General features: G+C 43.9%; 1 protein-coding gene across 6 annotated transcripts in view; it reads right to left on the bottom strand.

Annotated features, from left to right (window-relative positions):
- LOC135941461 (uncharacterized) overlaps positions 1-19,637 on the bottom strand; it is a 155,009-nt gene extending 135,372 nt beyond the window's left edge. For all 6 annotated transcript variants that reach the window (XM_065487013.1, XM_065487016.1, XM_065487018.1 and 3 more), the window contains exon 1: positions 19,426-19,637. The gene's annotated coding sequence lies outside the window, so the exon portion shown is untranslated. The remainder of the gene's footprint in view (positions 1-19,425) is intronic.
- Positions 19,638-20,228: the final 591 nt, after the last annotated feature.

Here is a 20,228-nt window from a genome sequence, read left to right as displayed (position 1 = left end):
GTGCCACTTTTATAAATATATTTGGACAAAATTGAACGTTTAATTGAAGAAGAGAATGAATAGTTGCTGTCACTCTGATCAATCTTTTGGATTGGCAAATAATGCGATTTCAAAGAGCGGAGGCAGACGCGGCATTGGATCGAGTGCTGTGTAAATAATCGGCTCGTGCCTCGGCGCGCGAGCAGCATCTCATTTGCAGCATTGTTCGGCGCCGAACGCAAACAATGCGGCGGTGATTTACTCTCGCGACGTGTGTTGTCTAGTTTCGCGCATTGTTGTCGGCCTGCACCGTGCAATCGGCGCGAAACTACACGCCCCGTGCAAAACTACATATACACCGACAGGCCTTTTGTGCGATGCGCGCAATAATTTTTCATTCAAAATGTGCACCTGTGCGGAAGTAATAAATGGCGATGTGCGAGCGCGAACGACGACGATTCGCTCATGTGTCATTACTCTGCCGACTGCAATGACGATTTAGTTGGCTGCCGTGCATAATATATGTGTACACATCGCATGCGGCTCGAGCTCGCTCGCTCGCAGTTTGTTTGTTTGCCTTGCTGAATGTTAATGCGAGCTAGTAAATTGCGACCGGCCGCTGAAATAGACACTCGCTACACTCTGCGAGTCAATATAATCGACATTGTGAAAGGCTTGGCAATAATTGCTACATTCATAGATATAGTCCATTCATTAAGTTATTAATTTTCAAGTAGCACTCTATATACAGTGCTGCATTAATTGTCTGCTAGTTAAAGCTTTGAGAGGATCTGCTCAAAGGTTTGCACGCACTGTTTCCCTACTGTAAAATCAAGATTTATTTCATAATTTAGGGAGTTTTTCCTTATAATTTGCACACCCGTTTGATAGATCGCAACGAGAGGGATTGAAATCTGGACTGGTCCTCGGTCTTGATTTTAGAAAAACTGTTGCTACCTGAAAATTTTTATCGAAATTTTTAAATAAAAAGCTCACAATTTCCCGTTTATGCCGGCTCGTAAAGTACAATGCACGCGCAAAGAGTATAAGTTAGGCAAAAGGTCAACAAAGGTCCAATATCGCTAAAAAGGATGCATGAACATAAAAAGGACCGCGCGTTGGACAAGGCGTAAATGGCGGAATAATGGCTGATATTGCGAGCAAAGACGCACCAGGGAGCCTCTATGCGCCGTCATTTATAATACACGGCGCGGCGGGCAGGCTCGTTCAGACGCGAAACATATTTTACAAAATTTGCGACCTGTGCGAGCGCGGCCGCAGCACAAAAGGGTTGCCAGCGTCATGCTCTTACTTTGTTGCAATTTAAAAGACATTAGTGCTGGCCAAATTAAAAAAGACATTAGCCGCGGTGACCCGTCTACTCTGTGTTTGTGTTTTTGTTTTTTAATGACACACACTCGCACTCACACACACGCCGGTGGACTGCTGATGCTTTTTCGTTGGGCTATCTTGTTAGCGGCCGAGCGTATTTTTCCTTGATGGCCGGCTGGGCCGGCGTGACACGTCCGGACGAGGTGTGTGTGTCAGTTTTGCATTTAATTAGGACGTTAATGGCGCTGAGGGGATGTAAAAGGAGCGCTCTCTTCGCGCAGACGACAAATAAATTTCAGGCCTAGCGCGCGTCTGTGGCTTACCAGCAGCCACTATAAAATGTGTTGACGTGCCACAACCTTTTTTGCCCGCCCACTGCTGTTTGAAGAAAAAGCTTGTAGCCACACCATGTCGTCTTTGCAACAGTCAAGTCTATTAGGATGAAATTTTGTGTGCTCAAGAGTTTTTGGCCAAACATAGCAGTGTCAAACTTTCAACTTTGAGATAATGCATTAAAGGTCGAAAAATTGCGACGGTTCACTTTTCGGATGAAAGTGAGGCCAATAGGGGTTGAGGGGTGAGGGGTTAGCACCCCAAAAATATTTAGCTAATCAGGGGTAGTCAAGCCAAGTCGAACGGTGTGCAGTTTTTGCATTTCTGACCCTTAAAACCCAAGATTTGGCGCTAACAGCATTTGCAAAAATTTGAAATTTCATTTTTTGAAAACGAAGCATAGCCCCTTGAAATTTTGACAAAACTTGACACGTACCCTGATACCACCCTTGAACGGTGTTTCAGATTGTTAAAACCCCCCAAAAATCACGAGGATATTTTTTAAAATGAGCCTTGGTGACCTTTGACCTTGACCGATGACCTCAAATTTAGTGTTCATTCGATCGGGCTTGACAAGAGGAGTTCAACGCACTTAAATAAAAAATTGCACTGATGAATTCTCAAATCGATGGTGTGAATTTCGTCAGGTTATCTTGACAGCGCCAAAGCCGTCCTGCGACCGGATGACTCTCGCTCAAAAGTCAATTGCAAAATCCCGAAACGAGCATTTAACGACACGACATACTGCTTGTCAAAAGCTGTTTCAATAGGCGGCATGCATGAAACGCGAGCAAATGTAAATAGTGCTTTGCATCTTGTAATCACTTGCGTGTGTATAATCGCAGTTGAAAGGGGAGATTAATCCGAGTGTGCGAGGCGTGTGCAGGGCAAAATGCAGCTCCCCGCAGACGTCAGCCTTAGAAAATTAGCATGCCTTCAGAGTAGAGCGCGATAATAAATTCAAAGGCGCGCATTCAAACAGTCATTACGATTTCCTTCACAGGTGGTGTGCCTTGGCTGCTGCATGCTGCTCCTGCCGCCGCCGCCGCCACCGGGACCCGGCTCCCAGCTCGTTTGTCGCTATGACTCGGTGCAAACAGCTCGCTATCTAATTACGCACACAGTCCGACGTGATTAGTCCTAATAATAATCACCGCACGTCCTTGTTCAGCGCTGAGACCAGATTTCCAGTCGAAAATCATTGGTTTCAAATATTTACGAGTCACGACGACTATTGGAAGCAATTTGCAGAATTTCTATATTTGGGACGAATTTTCTCATTTCGTTGCAGTCAGAAGCAGCTCATCTCTTCTGCCGGCTTTTGGCAGAGAGTGGTCAGTAAAAGCCAGTCGGGGATAAAAGCTGCGCGAAGTTTATTTCCCGTTTTAGTTTGGAGAGTGACTCTCAAAAATCGCAAATAATATATCCCGGGGAAGGCAACCTGCTTGCTAGAGATGTCTGAAAGTTTTTCCAGCCGGCCGTCCGGCCGGCCGGCCTACTCTAAAGTTTGCTCTTCGAGTGGCCATTTAGCAGCAGTTTTGGCTGGAAACACTCGCTGCTTTGCAAACCATTCCGCGGGGCACGGCCTGCGAAAATCATTCAACCGTGCAACAGCTACCAAGTGGGCGGATTTCAAGAGAAACTGTTGTTTCTCCTTTCGTTTCATCTCTGCTTGGTCAGTATAATTACGCCTTGAGCATAATTGCTGCTCAGCACAAGAGAAGAAGTTGATCTCTGTTTTACGGCCCAGGTGTCTCACGCGATTTTTGTGTTCTCTTTTTGCTCTTAATAGTATGCAATTGACTGCGACTTTTTGCGGAGTGTGTAAAATTGTATGCCATTAACTCGCAGATTGCTAATTCTGTAACAAATTTTCGGGGTTCTCGGAAAGAGTTATTACCGCGCATCTGTTGAACGACAAAATACAAGATTTATTTCAATAAATAACCACAAACTTTAGATGACCCTGGCGTTAGATGAGTTTAAAAATGAGCAAATTTTGGAATAATTTTGATGTAAGGAGGATAGTTTCCAAAATCAGCGTGTTTTTTTCAAAAACACTGATTTAAAAAAGTTAATAAATGTTTAAAATTCAGTGAATGACAAGCAGGAGGCATTGAATCATTCAACTGACCGTATTCTCTCACGATGCCATGATTTTTATTACATACATCATCGCATAAAGACATTTCACTCTTATCATTTTTTTTTCCAGAATCAAATTTCGCAGCTACGCAATCCTCAGATCCAGAGATGATTGCATTACATTCCGCAGGAGAGAGTACGCGGAGGAAAATGGTTCTTAAAATAATGGCAATGGCAGAAAGAGAGAGAATTCTTTTATATGACCGCTGCGCGCTGCAAGAGAGTAAAAACTGCGTATCTGATGTGTATACAGAAGCTGGTGAGTTCTCGTGATTGGGTAGTAAGGAAACCACACGATCACCAACAACAGAACAAACTAGCTCGGCCGGCCGGCGTGTTTTTATTGAGTGCTTCATAAAAAATGAGCTTGGCTGCCCGGTCGAGCCCAGCGCAGGTGAAGATAACTGCAAATTTAATGCGCGCGCTCTCGGTAAATAATTTTACGGCTGCTTCGGACCAACGGATGGACGGCAACACTCGAGAGAAAATTCTCCGGCGCGCACTCTCGCGAATATGAAGCAATTTTTCATTATTCAGTACGACGAGTACAATTGATTTATGAATCATTTATTTGTTCTGCGGCGCGGTGGCGGTCGAGCGGCTTCCTTCTCCGCCTCTGCCTGTGCACTCGCCGAGAAAATTGAATGATTCGGTCTGCAAGATGTTTTTGCTTTTTATTGTGCCAGACCGAGATTCTCGCAATTTCATCAAATAATGCGATTTATATTCTGCTCTGCCATGAACTCATTTCTTTTGCTATATAGCTTATCAAATTGAGAATATCTAATAGGAGATGCAACAATTAGGGTGCAAAAAGGGGTTCGAAGACTTTAAAATTGCTTTGGCTATCTAGGGAAGGATGAGATTATAGTCTAGCGGTGTGCGATTTTTGAAATTCTGACAATTCAAAGTTGAGATTTGGCGTGTAAACATTTTGAAATCATGAAATTTCTGTATTTTTTATTTTTATTAAAAAATAAGACAGCGAATTAAAATTATTTACATTTCTGAACTATTTTTGCGCTCTAAAAGATGGCATTAAATTAAAAATTTACAATACATACATTTTCAAATTTGAGTTACATTTTAAAAATTCGACCATTGACCTGCCGCAGTTTACTAGACTTCATTAAACAATAATTTTAAGTGAGTTAAAGTAACTGTTAATTGTAAGTCAAATGCAAATAGCTAACACAAATTAATCACACTCACGGCCATCTGCCAGGGGAAAAAACTTCGGCATGAAATTAAACGATCTACGACGGCCAGTTGAATTACGAAAGGAAAAAGTGTCGAGCCGCCGATATCTGTCTCATTCCGTCTCTCACACTTAATGGACCCGAACTAGACGCCGCAGAGTCGAGGGCCTAATTAAGCTTGCTGCGTGTGTTTTTGTCTTTTGTTTGCTTCCACAACAGGTGGCGAAGACACTCACACACACAATATTTAAATTTACAGCGCGCGGCACTTTTTATCTGCATTAATGTGTGCTCGCGGCCGAGGGCAAAGGCGGACGGATAATAAGTGCGCGTTGTTTTCCAGCCGCTTGGCTAGATTAATGCTGTACGTGTCCACGATATGCACGTCACACACACACACACAATGCCGCCGCGCGCTGCGCGCTGTTGTTTGTGTTTAATTTGATCAAAAGCGAGATTTCGCTAAAGAGCTGTTGAATTAATTAGACGGAAAATAATAACGCGAGAAGGTGTGAGACGCGGCGCCTTTCAGTTTCCTGCCTCGAATTATATTTCCTGCCGCGTGCACCTCATTTGCATAATAGGTGTTTTTTCTCTGGTCTACGTTTTACATTTCTAATTAATCGGCTGGAAATTAGAGACTTGGGGAAATAAATTAGCTCGCACGCAGTGTAGCACATTCCACCAGGACCCAATATGGACCCAAGTGTCCGTAGAGGAGCTTGGGCCAATTTGTGCCCATCTTTTCGCTTCCCCGCACCGGGTCTTTCATTGAAAAATTTGTACCTAAAGCCGCTGGAAAGGTGAGAAAGCCAGCTAGTGGCACCTCCTCCCAGCCCGTTGAGCTATTTGAGCATTTCGAGTCACATAATTAACTAACCAGCTTTTGCCATCTATAAAATTGCTAACATCTCCCAAGAAAGCAGTGGCTGGTTGATTCCATAAAAAACTCGACTTTAATCCCGGTCTTATCACTTGAACGGACCAACAAATTTTTTCATTCCCCACGATGGAAATGAATCGAGTGAAACAAGCATGACAAAATCAATTGTGTCGGAAATAAAAGAAGTGCAGCAGCAGACCTGGCAAACAAACAAATCGGATTGATTTTATCATTCAGCAGCGCGGCAGAGAGTCAATGTCGCGGAAGCCACGATCTAGCTACATATGTACCTGAGGAAATATGCTTTCTGTGTCAAGCGCACGAGGCACAATAAAACAAGAGGGCCGCGCCACCCTCGATTGAACGCAGATAAATGAGAACGGAGGTGCTCTCGCGCGCGCCGAGGCAGGAAGCTGACGAATCTCGGTTTGCATGTTTGTGTGCTCTTCTCTCTAGGCTGCTCTCAGCAGAATCCATCGATTGATTTAAACGCGGCGAGGACACGCAACGGGAAATAATACCGACTTGGGGTGCAATTTTATTGACAGTCGTGCTACTGACATGCCCCTTTTGCAAGCTGGCTAAAATCGGCGACGCACTGGAAATGTGCGTCGGATTAGAGGATAGAGCTCTCCTCCCCGAAAATGACACGAAATCTGTGTTTAAACCAACTCTTTTCCAAAAATTCAATTTTTAATTAAACCAAAGGGCTACAAAAAGGGAGGATTTTTAAGACAACAAGAGCAATTATATTTTATGAGATATTCCACGACCGCATACCCTCGGCGCACCTTTCACCAGAATTTCGGCCCTCGTGTGTGTAACAAAACGGTATGTCCGCTGAAAAATGTCCTCTGAAGGCGGGCAGCGCTAATTCAAAAAGCTGGACCCATTAAAATTCCGGCAATTCTTCGCAGCAGGCACACACAAAGGCGAGTGCGCTGAATTCATCAGAGGAAAAACATCCGCGAGCCGACGACACTGTATAGAGAATCAGCGCGCAGCTTTGGCAAAATGTACACAGCAGAGAGAAAGAGAAAGAGAGTCGGCAGAGAGAGAGAGTTTCATTAAATTCTTTATCAGATTCAATTTGTTCGGAACAAAAGAGATTCGGGCCCGAGTTTTGTGTTACAAATGCAGACGAATGTATTTGCCGGCGCGGCAACCCTTTTGAAAAAGCGACCAAGAGTGCTGCGCTGCATCCGCGTTGTAGAGGGAGAGCAATTATCGTGATGAAATATATCTAATTTCAACTGGCCGAACAGAGCAACACAATGAATATGAAAATAGGAATGCGTGTATGTAGTTCCTTGTGTGGTGGGCGCGCACGAGCAGCGTGTATGCACAATAAGCCTGTATGAAATGAAACAAGCAACCCTCTCCTGTCCAGAATATGGCAGAGGGAAAAGCGAGATGCTCCGCGCATGTAAAGAGAAACAACTGACAAGGGGTGTGCGCTACACGCACGCAGGGCAATTTGAGTGCAGCCATTACTAGCACCTAATATGCACTCCTTGCCAGGGCAGCGAAAAATTGCGAGAAAACTCTAGTGTCGATGAAATTCTCTCCAATCCATGTTCACTTTCAACCAGATAATAGTTAAAAAGGTGAATTTCCCGTTGTCAACGAAAAGCGAGCTATGCACAGTCGAAAAGCGATCTATTTTGGCACGGCGGAGAACCTTGGCGTTGTTCTGATTGGCCTGCGGCTGTATACGTGGTTGTAGGCCAATCAGAACGTCTGCAGTCCTCCGCCGAGTGAAAATAGACCGCTTTTCGACAGCGCACACCTCACTGACAATGGGGAATTCACCTTCGAGGGAAGGAAACTTTTTGATTTTGAACTTAAAATCTTTTATGGTCCTTTGCCAGTCGTTTTGCATTCATAAAATTCAATGATTCATTAAACGCAATATTCGTGTAGCACCGAATCTACAATTTATCAATTTTTACATATATTTGCTGCTTCTCTTAAAGTTTATTATCTTGCTGTACACTTTGCATTCGAGTAGGGTTAAGTCTTTCACTTCCCTCGGCTGGGTCCCTGCAGATATCCGCGTGTAATGGTATCAACCCTTGCACTCATAGCGAATTAGCAAACGAACTGTGACACAAACGCTGGAATTCATCAATGTGTCTGGTGTGCTGGTCCGTTGCCACTGCTGCTGGTTGCATATTTAAGAGGGGTCGGCGGCGGGCTGAATTTATAAATGGTTTCGCCGGCGAGCACATGGATTTATTGCCCTCTGCTGACTATACACTCTGTGTTGCGCGCGGCAAGCAAGGGCGGGGGTGAGATTTCGACCGCTACAAAAGGCTTTATGACTTTCACATGAGCCGGACTGCTGGTTTGTCACGTTCGCGACACTGTAATTGATATGCTAATTTGCCAGGCCGAAATGCGTAATTCCGTCAAGCCGATGAGAAATTCGCAATGTGCGCCGTGTGAGGATGAGAACAACGTTGTCCAGACTACCAGAATTTGCAATAAGACGCCGCGTAACTCAGCTCTCGAATAAATTGACCTTTTTGCGGCAGCTTTCCTTTTCCGCCAACCCAAATTTTAATAACCCCTGCATCAAAGCGCTCGCCAGAGCTTTCATTTCCTCATCTCACTGCGAAATTGCAAAAATAAATGTACGAGAGCATCGCGTGTGTGTGCATATACACTCAAAACGTCGTCGCAGAGCGCCGGGAAGAGGGAAAAGTTGAAAAAGCTTGAAGCACATCGCGCGCGGATATTGAAAGATAAACCAGCCGTACCTCAAAGAGGGTTAAAAGTTAGTTGCTGTGCGCTGCAAAGGGGCTTTTAACGCGAGTCGCAGATAAGAAATAAATCAGAAGGAGCGCGCGCGGGCAGAGATTTTTTGCAGCGGCGAGAGGACCGATAGGCCGGCTGCAACTTGGCTGCCCTCCTTTATACGATATCGTATATGCACGCCACACTATCAGCCTCCGTTAATCTCGGCCCGTTTGTCGGAAAAATAGCAAAACTTTTCCACTCGCGTCTTTTTCCTGCTGCCCGGAAGCTTTTTAATGAAAAATTATATCGGAGCTGGGATTTAGTGCGGACGACGCAAATTGCCGCTGCCAGCCACGGATTCGCCCGCCGACCGGATTAATTTTTCAGCTCGTCGCCGCCGCAACAGCAGCCAGAGCAAGAAGGCTTTGCAATTATTCACGGCTTTCTCTGTGTGCTTTTGCCTGCATTCCTCTTAATGGGCCTCTAAAAGCGCTTGCTCTCAGCTGGCTTTTCCTCTTTTTCAATAATTTAAGTCGACGGGCGCTCAAATTGTGCGTGCTCTCGAGAACCGAAATTTCTGCGTTGAGAGCTTTTGGAACTGCTTTCCAGCTTGCGGCTGACCACACAGGAAGGTGGGCTAAGTTGCATTTCCGCGGACGTTAAACAATTCGTTGAAACTGCAGATGTACTTGCCGAAATAAATCACACCGTGTTATCTATCCTCGTTTCGTCCACTGAACCCACCTGAAACAGACAAGAAAACCACAAAAATTATTCAAATGTGAGCACCAAGATAAAGCGGAGCGATAAATGTGAAAATATAAAACAGCAGCGCGCTCATAATTCACGGAGAATTTATCGCCGGCTCCGAAATTTGTTCAGCGCAGCAAAAAGGCACACGGGGTGTGAAGAGAGTTGATAAATTAGTCAGGCGACTCCGATGCAGAGAGCAAATAATCCTATTTTTCCTGGTGTTAGAAGGGTGGATTACAGCATTTTTCGAGGGTGGTGTGCGTGGTGGGGGTGGGGTGGGGGTGGATCAGCTGCCAAGCTGCAGCGGCAATTCTAATGGATCTTTGTCGCCCGCCGACGTGCATGTGCTCTCGTTCTCGTCGGGCATGATGGATCACCGTCGCTTTTGATCCATTACCGCCACTGGAGTAGGCAGCCAATTCCGCGATTTGTTTGACATGAAGGATGATGAAGTAAAAGAGACGACTCTCGTCGAAATATTTTCATTTGCGCGCAGCTTGCGCTCGCGATGAAGAGCACAAAAGTTGCGACTGCTCCCGCTGGATTTATTTGGAACCCGCGCCTGGCAGCCAGGCAGCCCGCCTGGCCTGGCTAATATTGCGCAATGATTAATGTTGGGACGAGATCCACTTTTCTTAATGCACAGACGGGCTTAAAAGTTAGCGGCTTCCGTTTGTAATGGAGTCGCCTTTTCCACCGGCCGACCTGCAAAGAGATTTTTTCTTTCAGGATGTTTGCGCAGTTGCGAGAGCTCCTCCAAAGCATTCATCACTTCTTTTATTAAAAAGGCCTAATTACGCCTCTTTCCTCGTGCCAAAACAAATTTCAGCAGCTCAGGATTCAAAATTTCAGGCAGAGCGAATCACCAAGTTAATTAATATAGTAGATTTTTGTTTCAACCTTCGACCAATGAGAGAAGGGAGCGGTCCTCTGATTGGCGCTGATCTGAGATCGAGACTGCAGCGCCACAGTGAGCAACCAATGCATTGGCGCCAATCTGATTGGTCTAGCGTCTCACAACCAGCGACACAGCGGCAGCCAGTGCAATTGTTGGGAAAATGTTAAATGTTTTAACCTGCACGATTGACGCATTAATTTAAATTCGGTCTCGATTTCCCTTTTCGTGTCTAATAAAAATCAATCGATCTCAATTTTGCAAACTGCCGGGCTTGCACACCCTCCCTGTGTTGAAATTACGGTCACTGCGCGCGGAATGGCAGTGCTTTGTGTCTGCAAACAAGTTTAATTTGGGAAAAATTCCCCTCAAATTACCGTGAAAAAGCTGCAAACGTAAACACGCGCAGCGAATCCAGCCGAGGCGCATTCCCATGGCAACCGCAGCTCGGAAAGCTAATACACCCTTTCAATATTTAATCCACATGGCTCAATTGCGATAAATAGCCGGCAGCAGTGGCGCAGTGGAAAAATTGATTGACCAATCTGCAACTACAAGTCCTTTTTCGACGGCGACGGCGAAAACTGGCCGCTGAATGAAATATACTTAATCAACCGGAATAGCGTGTCTAGACTTCTGTGACGTTTTGATGGCCTTTTCAACAAATTGGTCAACATTTTTATATTTATGTGCTGCAGGTATATATTTCATAATTTGCATGATCTCGTCCTGACTTTGTAAAATTCAGCAGGATGATATAAAAAATGTAGTAAAAGAGATAAAGCACACGCAGCAAACTCGTGAAATTATTTATCAAGCATTTTAATTTAATACTCTCGAGCAAAACAGTTTCCCCGGCGGTCCATCTCATTAAAATGATCCCAACTTGGCTGAAATTTCGCAACACAGGCAGTTCCTTTTTTTATCAAGGCGCGGGGAGAATGTATTTACTGCCTGATGTGTAATAAAGTTTGCGAGTGTGTGTGTGTACCGCATTTGCATATAAATGTGACAACGATATCTTCTTGCGTGTTATTTAGGATGTGTTTTATGGGTCTAGTTTAAATGTCTGCAGCGCCGACTTTTTCTCTGCTCTCTGCTCTGCTCTTTCTCGCACGCATGAGTTTTGTTGTCTGCCCGCGCGCTCGCTTTTATTGGTCCCTGGCAGCCCCTGCCTCCGACGCAGACTCAGGTGCAGCCGAGGTTCCTTCCGTTGATCGGAAGTTTATTACTGCTTTTCATCACGGGTTTCGGAAACTTTAGCACCGGCGTTTGCACACACACACACACACGCACGCACACGCGCGAATCGATTGGTTCCGCTGGCGGTGAGTCTGTATATGCCCGACAGTTTTATGTTTTAGCAGCCGCGGATCGGGTTCGGAAAAGTTTAGTGTGTGTTTCTCTCCCTTTTCTGATTCCTGGTAACTGGAAAAGGCAGGATGTATTTTCGTTTTGATCAAATTTATATGACGTTCGGCGTTTGATTTCTGATTTGGAATGAAATACGAGAATATTCGGGAAGCTTTGATGGCTTTTGAATTGAAGGACTATCCATTCAAGGTTTTCGCCAGTCTGGTGAAAATAAAACAATTAAAGTCAGTTGGAGAGCGGACAATTAACATTTTTTTCTAGTCATGAAATTGCAGCAACATTCCGAGAAGCGAATTTCACGAGCAATCAGTCCCAGAGCTCTCTAATTCCGATTCTATTTATGGACTGCAAATGGATATAAAATTGTAAGAGCGCAAATGCTCGGTTCCGTGACCTTCCCGTCAGGAACAAAAAAGGAGCTGCTGATACTCGACGACCGCATTTTTTACTCGCGAGCAGGTGATGCATCGTTGCGCGTTAATTGATCCAACCCGGAGGATTCCCTAAAAAATCGCACTCTCATCGTGCTCCTTAATAATATCCACAAATCCCTTGCTTCATTCCACCGACGACGAGCCCAAGGATAATTATCCGTCGCCGGCGTCGTCGGTCTGCTGGGACTCGGCAGCGGCCGGCCGTCGCGTGTTATATCTCGCCAGCCAGACATGCGAAATGTAGAGCAATTCGCGTGCCGCTCGAAAGGAATCGGAAAAAGTGGCGCAGAGGATCATCCACAATTCTACACGCCTGTAAAAAGCTAATCTCGCAACGGACAAAAACGGCTTACTGCTGCTATTTTATTTCAAAGGAAGCTCCAGTTAATATTTATTTGGTTTGACACTGCTAATCCCAATTGAAAACTGTAGTTAAATTGGTTGCAATTTTTTGTTTTTGATGGCAGGGAAGCTAAATATTATCATTTTGTAAATGTTACAAATGAGTCCACGGAAATTTTACAAAAGTTTTCTCACGTATAATGTATGCATAAATTTCTATAGTCCTGCCTTGACTGTTGTAAAGTCATCATCAGATCACATCTGCTTGAATCAAGGCGGAGAACGTGTTTCACATCCGATTCGGAACATATATTCGATGTTTGCGCGCCAATGTAGGAGAAAACTAATTTCGGATTCCGTGTGTAGTGTGAACGCGTGGCGGACCCTAAAAATGGGAGCGGGGGCTGGTGGTGAAACAAGCGGCGCGCATGCAGCATGCCGGGCTACACGCGCAGATATAAACTAACCAAGTTGATGCCTGGCGCTACTTTATGCAAATGAAGAGAGCGGCCTGCTTGTTTGATGCCGCAAGAAGTTGAGAGCTGGCTGAGGCCGGGTGGAGGCGGCAAATAATTTTACAATTAACCTCCCCGATCCCAAATTAATTGTCCGGACGCAAGGGTTTGGAATGCTAAACGGCCTGCCTGCTGAGCACTCTTTCGCGAAATTAGCCGCTACCTCTCGAGGTGCCGGATTAGCAGATCCGACTACAGCCTCGTGCGTAATGCACTCCTCCTGCAGACGTGCCGACGCAAAGTGGCAAGACCAGCCAAATTACTTGCCATGAGAATATAGGATGTTCGCGAGGCAAGAAGGAAGCATCGTCGGTGTAACCTGCTTTCTTGATTCAACATTTTTTAATATTTTTCTTTTGTATGGTTGTGCGTTGGGATATCGTTTTTACGTTTCTAAAAATGACGAAAAAAAGCAATAAATTTCCCAGGTTGTCGTCTAAGTTCGTGAGAAATCCGGCTCAAAAGTTCAAGCATAATATATAAATTGTCTCCCAGTTGTAAGATCGCAATTTACTTCACAATTTAGGGATTGTTTGCTCAAAATTCGCACACCGTTGGGTAGATCGCGACGAGGAATCAAACTCAAGCAAAAAATCATTTAAATTTTCGAAAATTTGGCAAGATCTGAAATTTAACTTTTCCTCAGTCCTGATTTTAGAGATAAACTAACTTTCGCAAGCAAAAATAAATCATAGAACCCTTTGCTATAGAGACAAGAATGCAAAATCTTCTTAATTGTTGGCATGTAAAGCTCTACTTTAATTTTGAAATGTTCAACAATTTATTTAATAATGTTTCTTGCTGTTTTATTTGCATTAAAAAGTTTGTAATTCAGAAATGATTGATAGAAAATATTGGTTCAGTACAAAAATGTGTTATTCCAAGCGAAGTGATTCCACTCAGTTGGTTTCGAAACTATGTAATTATTGCTTTATTTTTCATCAAAGCAAGCCTTTGTGCGCGGCGCTCTTTTCGCGAGAGAGTGGTCGTGCTTGACGAACTTTGCGCAGACACAACACGCAATAATTTGCCTGATGTGAGCGGCGACAGCGATAATTGGTGAGCGCGGCTCCATCATTTTCGCAATATCACTTTTACTGCTCTCGATGTCCCATGTGTGCACGTGAACCGAAGAGAATTTCTCACTGTCTGATGCATGCCGCTTTCTGCCGCGCACACACACACATGCACACTGTACACAACACGGGCTGCTGGGCCATTAACACTTTGCCAATATTGAAAATGAACACGGCGCGGCAATTCGCGTTTGATGGCATCGTTGGGAGTGCGCCCGCCTAGTTAAAATAAACACCGATGCACACATTTCCACCGTGCTTTCACTTATTTATAATTATTTCGGCGTTAATTGTTTTTCCGGCGCCGCCGGTGCAAATTTATTCGCGGCCTGGTGAAATTTACGGCCGTGATCAACGCTCGCCGCGTCGGAAATTGCCAATAGTCTGTCTGGTAATGTTTCATTGAGTGGAAATGCACGCCACACCAACTCATGATTAATTAGACTATCTGCTAATGTACGAACAGAGCAATAAAAATATACAAACACGTAGAAGAGAACACTTTCCATCTGGATTGATCATCAAACTACGCAGAATCCAGAAATTTCCGCAATCAACGGCAAAAAGGGATGAATTTTGTTTTACAGGTAAAGAGGCCTGAGGGCAGAAACAGCTGCTGTCTAAAACGTGCGAAATAATTTTTCAGTTTTAGCCACCCATCCTCTGTTATAAAAAAAACAATACATGAAGCCATTTGTATTTACTTTTGATAGCAATATTCCTGGTATCCATCCGGTCTCAATCAGATCTACCTAAACTAGAATTTCATTTTCGACAGTGTCGATCGATTCCCGGGGGTCGAATTAGGCTGGGAAGCCGAATCAATCATTCGTCTAAACATTACTTTGCCAGTTTTTGGTCTGAACTTAGGAAAAAGTTTCACAAGAACGCCGATTACTAATTACGAGAGCAGGGAGCGTTTCTCTGATTGGCTCATTGACGTTGCGACAGCGGCGACACAACGGCAGCCAGCGCAATTAAATGGCAAGGCTGACCGTCCTGCTTTGTTGCTTGACTCGCTTTCTCGCGAATCAGAGAACATTTCAAGGTTTCACCTTAGGTGATTCGTCTTGATAACCTGATTCAACCCTCAGGAATCGATTGTTACTGTCAAAAATCAAATTCCAGTGGTATAGGAGTTCAATTTTGATCAACTAAAGCGCAATTTCATTCTCAATCCTAGATAACCCCATTTTTCTATCTAGTTTAATCTAGCTTAATCAACCGCACGATAGCTTGACTTTTAGGGGTTAATTTAAATAAACACACAAAGCATGGGCTGCAAGCAAATGAGTTGTCAGAGCAAGTGCGAAACTCATTCAGCTCGCAGCGATGGCCTATCTGACTGCCGGCGTAAAGTAATAATAATTGCTCTGCCAGCCAAGCGTAATGTGAATAATATGATAATAATAACAACAACGCGCCGTGCCGGCTACAGAGATGTCAGGTGCGAAATGGGGTTGTTGCATTTCTCTCCGGCTCTATAATAACGCACGCGCGCTCGCCCGCCCGCCCGCCGCCCATCCACCCGCGCACCAAGGCAGTTTTAGTTGTTGTGTTAGTTGCTGCTCTGTGTGTAATTCCGCGCCTCTGCTTCTGTGTATAGAGGCTTTTGCCAAGGTGCAAATACCTTCTACTCACACTTGTGTCTCTTTGCATCAAACTGGAATATGACTCACTTTATAGTAAAACCCAGCCAGCCAGCCAGCCAGCCAGCCTGCCAGCCCCGGTGCGCCGACACATTTCTCTCCATCACACACCTCCTATGGATCTTGATTGCGCGCTGCTCATTTCCACGCTGCTGCGACAGGAATAAATTTCTCTCATCTCGACGAGCCGTCGAGAGCAATTTGAGAGTTTACTTCTTGCAATGCACGCGCCCCGCCGCGGGTTAATTAAATTGTTAATTAATTAAAACGCCTCTATTCGCTCTAAAACGCTTGCTATTCGCTATTCACATTTTGAGCAGGTGTCGCGAGGAACGACACTCTTGAATTTGAGGTTTGAATTTACGAGATTGCTTTTCTAATTGACTCAAAACTTCAATAATAATTTTTAGACACAACCGATTATTCTAGTACAGGATTAACCATCCAGTAGAAATGTGTATTTTCCAGGAGAAGGGAAGTCCTGGTTCCTGGTGCGTGGCTTGCGAAGGAGATTTTCTATTTGGAAAATTAAATCCCCCGATTTCCAGTAGGCACCAGGCAGAGTGCTCACCGCAGTTGAAAGGCACGCACACACATTGAAGTCGATTTTCTCGGAAATTTAATCAGCAGCAACTTTGGCATATTCAAGCTTTGTAGCAGTTTTCAATATATTTACAGGTAGAAATAGTTTCCCAAAATTTAGAGACTCGACGCCAACCCACGTTGGCTGGTTGGCTCGGGTGTCAGATCTGTTGAAAGTAACCTTTTATTCACTCTGGAATTGAATTTTGAATTTTCCTCCAGGATTCCCAATTTTGTGCTTCGACAGCTCTCTTCAATTGACTTAAAGTGAAGCTTTACAGAAAATTTGTGAAAATCCTATCGTTACTAAAAAAATAGTAAAAAAAACTGACAATTTCCCAGATTGCCGTTTAAGTTTGCGAGAAAATCGGCTCAAAAGTTTTCATTCTAATCAAGCGTTGTCTCCTTACTGTAAAATCACGATTTATTTCTTAATTGAGGGAATTTAAGCTCATAATTCGCACACCATGCATTGGATAAATCATGATGAGAGGGATGGAAACAAGTGAAAAATCAATAATTTTTTCGAAAAATTAAATTAAATTGTTCCTTGGTCATGATTTCAATGTTGTTGTTAAATTTGACAAACAATGAACAACTTGTTAGGGTCAAAAATGCAAAAATGTTCTTAATTGTTGGCCTGTATTGCTCTGCTTTACTTTCATAAATTTCCTTACGTTTGATTTATTAATTTTTGGATGACTCGTTTGGACAAAATTTTGAGCAAACAGCAGAGAAAAACAACACGTGCCGTATATGCTGGCCATTGTGAAGCAGATTACGAATGTCACCAAGGTCAGGCGGGAACATAAAATTTCAATGGAGCCTTTCACTGCCACACACAGCAAAGCACACACAGTCTTACAAAAACGAAGCGAGCGAGCGTATTGGAAAAGCAGTCGCGCAGCGTCGCATCGTCCAGATACCGTACGTCATGCAGCACTAAAAACTTTCCTAACTGCGGCATTAACCAAAAAAAGCAGCGCGCAATTCGCAGATACACAGAGAGAGATAGTGCGAAGGGAGTAGTGAGCGAGACATAAAATCAAATAAGCGCCATAAAATCCAAGTGCAGGGCAAAAAGCATAGATATACACGCGACTGCGGGATCAAGTGGCACATATCGAAGCCGGCTGCTGCTTTGGAAAAAGCGAGAAAAAGAAAGAATTCCCTACACTCAGTGTATTACTGTATCCGCATTAGCGCCGATCCGAAAGTTCATGTTCTCGCCGCCACACACATGCTCCGCGCAGCAATGGAGTAATTTTAATATTTTAACCGGCAAAAGTATGCAAAAGAAACTTTTGCGGTCTTCCGGCGCGCATGAATATTACATGAAACGCCGGTGCCGTGAAGGCAAACTATTTATGCGAAGGCGCTCTCTCTCTGTCATACTCCTCCAATTTCCTCTTCTCCGCTGATCATCGCAATGAAGAAAAAGTCTGTACAGCGCGCAGGCTTTCATTTCCCTTTGTCTCTCTCTCATTTGCATCCGCGCGCGTCTGCCGCTCGTGTATAATAAATCGAGACGTGACATTTCCCGATTTTCGTCCGCTTTGAACCGAAGCGATCAATGCGTGGAATTCTCTTCGTTTTTTCCTTCTGCTCTCTTAGGAGCAGCGAGCGTAATGCACTCAAAGCTGCGTGCGCCTGTCTGCCTTTCGTGCAACAATGGGTGCATCAGCAGCACTTCACCGTTTTCCACCGTCGTCGTCGTGCTGTGAGCAGAGACGAGAAGGAAAAAGGGCGACGAGAACAACCCTTGCCGCACGTACGAGTCCCCTTTGTAATAAATAATAGGCGAAATCTGTTGCGACTCGTCATTCTCACAAAGGCATCAGGTCAACGAGCTCGACAGTTTCGCACAAGTACCCAGAACAAAAATGACGAGAGTCTACGTACTCAAAGGTTCAAGAATCACGCTTTAAAAAGGCACCATATTATATGCCTCTTGTTGTTCTTGTTTTTACCGAGGCTGTGGTTGCGTTGATTTACGCGACAAAAAGTTAATTGAGAACGTCCGACAACATTCTGAGTTGAAATATCACATAAAAAAGGATTTTTAAAAAAATGCAGTGAAGTGGTAAAAACTGTTTTTTACGATTTTTACCAGTATCTTGGAGGCAATATATTTGCACCTTAGTTTTCAATAATTTTCTAATTATTTGCTCACGACCTCACTTGAAAAATTGTCAGAGATTTTATTGAAGGTTTTTAAATACTCTTCAAATAATTAAAAAATACGATTCTTGAAGACAAATTCTGACGCGAAGAAGATATCAAAAAGGTTTAAACCAAGAAGTATGATTTATATCAGAATATTATCTTTCAAAAAAATAAAATAAAATAAATACAAAACAAAATTGACCCTTATCTTTCATTTTTTAAGTATTTTACGCAATTTTTCATGGGACGAGTATAGAAGATCGGAAAAATATGTTGCATAATTACATGCAATGCGATCAAAACGAAGCGCAAAGTGGTGCGTGCAAAGACTGCGAAGGCCGGATGCCATCCGAGGAAGCAAGCAATTCAAGAAAATCGTCTCTAACTGCATTAAAATACAACAAAAACCGACCTTTCACAAATTCAAAACTAATAGATTTCCCTTAAAATTTGAGCGAATTGTTTTAGAAAATTGAGAATGTTCTGTGTGCTAAGTAGTTAGTTATTCAAATAATTAGAAATTGAACCGTAACCTGGCACGAACAATGCGAAAACGTTTTAAATAAATTTAGATCAGTCCGTAATCCTCGGCAAGTTTTTTTCCTGCTCAGAGTCAAATTTTGAATTCGACTGCAATTTAGGGGTGCATATATATATCGCAAAAAAATACTGGCGCAGTAATAGCGCTCTAGAATCAAGTTTAAAAATGTTACGACTCTCACTGTGATTTCCTTGTATGTTTTAGAATGTCTGTAAATTCTAAAAAAGAAAACACCCAGGAAAAACGCCGTAAAAAAGGATCTCTTTGTTAGACGGATTAGCTTAAAAGTGTTTGCACGGTTAAAATGGCTCGTGATGACGAAGACTTCCTTAAAATTAGGAAAATAAGGAATGTGTCGTGTTCCACTACCAAATATTTTGTGCGATTTACATGTTAGTGCATGTTAGAGTGACGCTGTCAAAAATTCACCTCGCAAATATTTCTCCTTAAATGGCAATAATTGCAAGAATAAGCAGTGAACCGACCTTTATTCCTGGGTGACGAGGGCCGAGCGAGGAGCGCCGGCGGCAGGTGCTGCGTGTCACTGAAGGGATTGCGTCTGCAAAATAGTCCGTGAGACGCGAGAGGAACGAAGCAAGCGAAGCGAGGAGCGGGCGGCGGGCGGACGACCCTAGGCAGGGTGTGCGACCAGCAGCAGCACCGACTCGCCACTGACGCCGACAGGCATGTTCTCGCTGTGACGCATGCGTACCCAAAATACTCGAGAGCAGCAGAGAGATGGCAAGCAAGGCAAGTAGGCAGCGCCCTCGACTCTCCTCTCGTGCTCGTCTGCGTCTGCGGCGTATGCCAAAATTCGACTGCCTGCTGCCACCCACCTTGGCATCAATTTCGCAAATCGGCCGGCAGGACACGCATTTTTCCTCCCCGCGCCCCACACTCGGCTATTTTTCGCGAGTACTGCATGTCGACTGGAGGCGACGAATGACATCCGGCCTTCGCACTTATTCGCACGCACCACTTTGCGATTTTATTTTATGTATTTTATACAAAACGTGTACAACAGAATAAATAAAAGACCAAACTGGTACCTGAAGTCAGTTTTTATTGGTGGATTGCGTGATTCTAATTTTTCCATGATTGATTCATTTTTACGAGAAGATTTTGGACAACTTTGGGATCTCAGTATCTCATCTCCCCGTGGTGCAATTTAAAAAATAAGTTTTGCTTTGGATTCCTCTCTCCGAGCCCATTCAAGCTAACACTAAATTTGATGTTCTAGGTCAAGTTGAAAGGTCAAAATTGTTATTTTTTATTTTTAATCAAAATT

Source organism: Cloeon dipterum, chromosome 3 (genome assembly GCF_949628265.1).
Source record: "Cloeon dipterum chromosome 3, ieCloDipt1.1, whole genome shotgun sequence".
NCBI lineage: Eukaryota > Metazoa > Arthropoda > Insecta > Ephemeroptera > Baetidae > Cloeon > Cloeon dipterum.
This window is presented reverse-complemented; position numbering and strand designations above follow the sequence as displayed.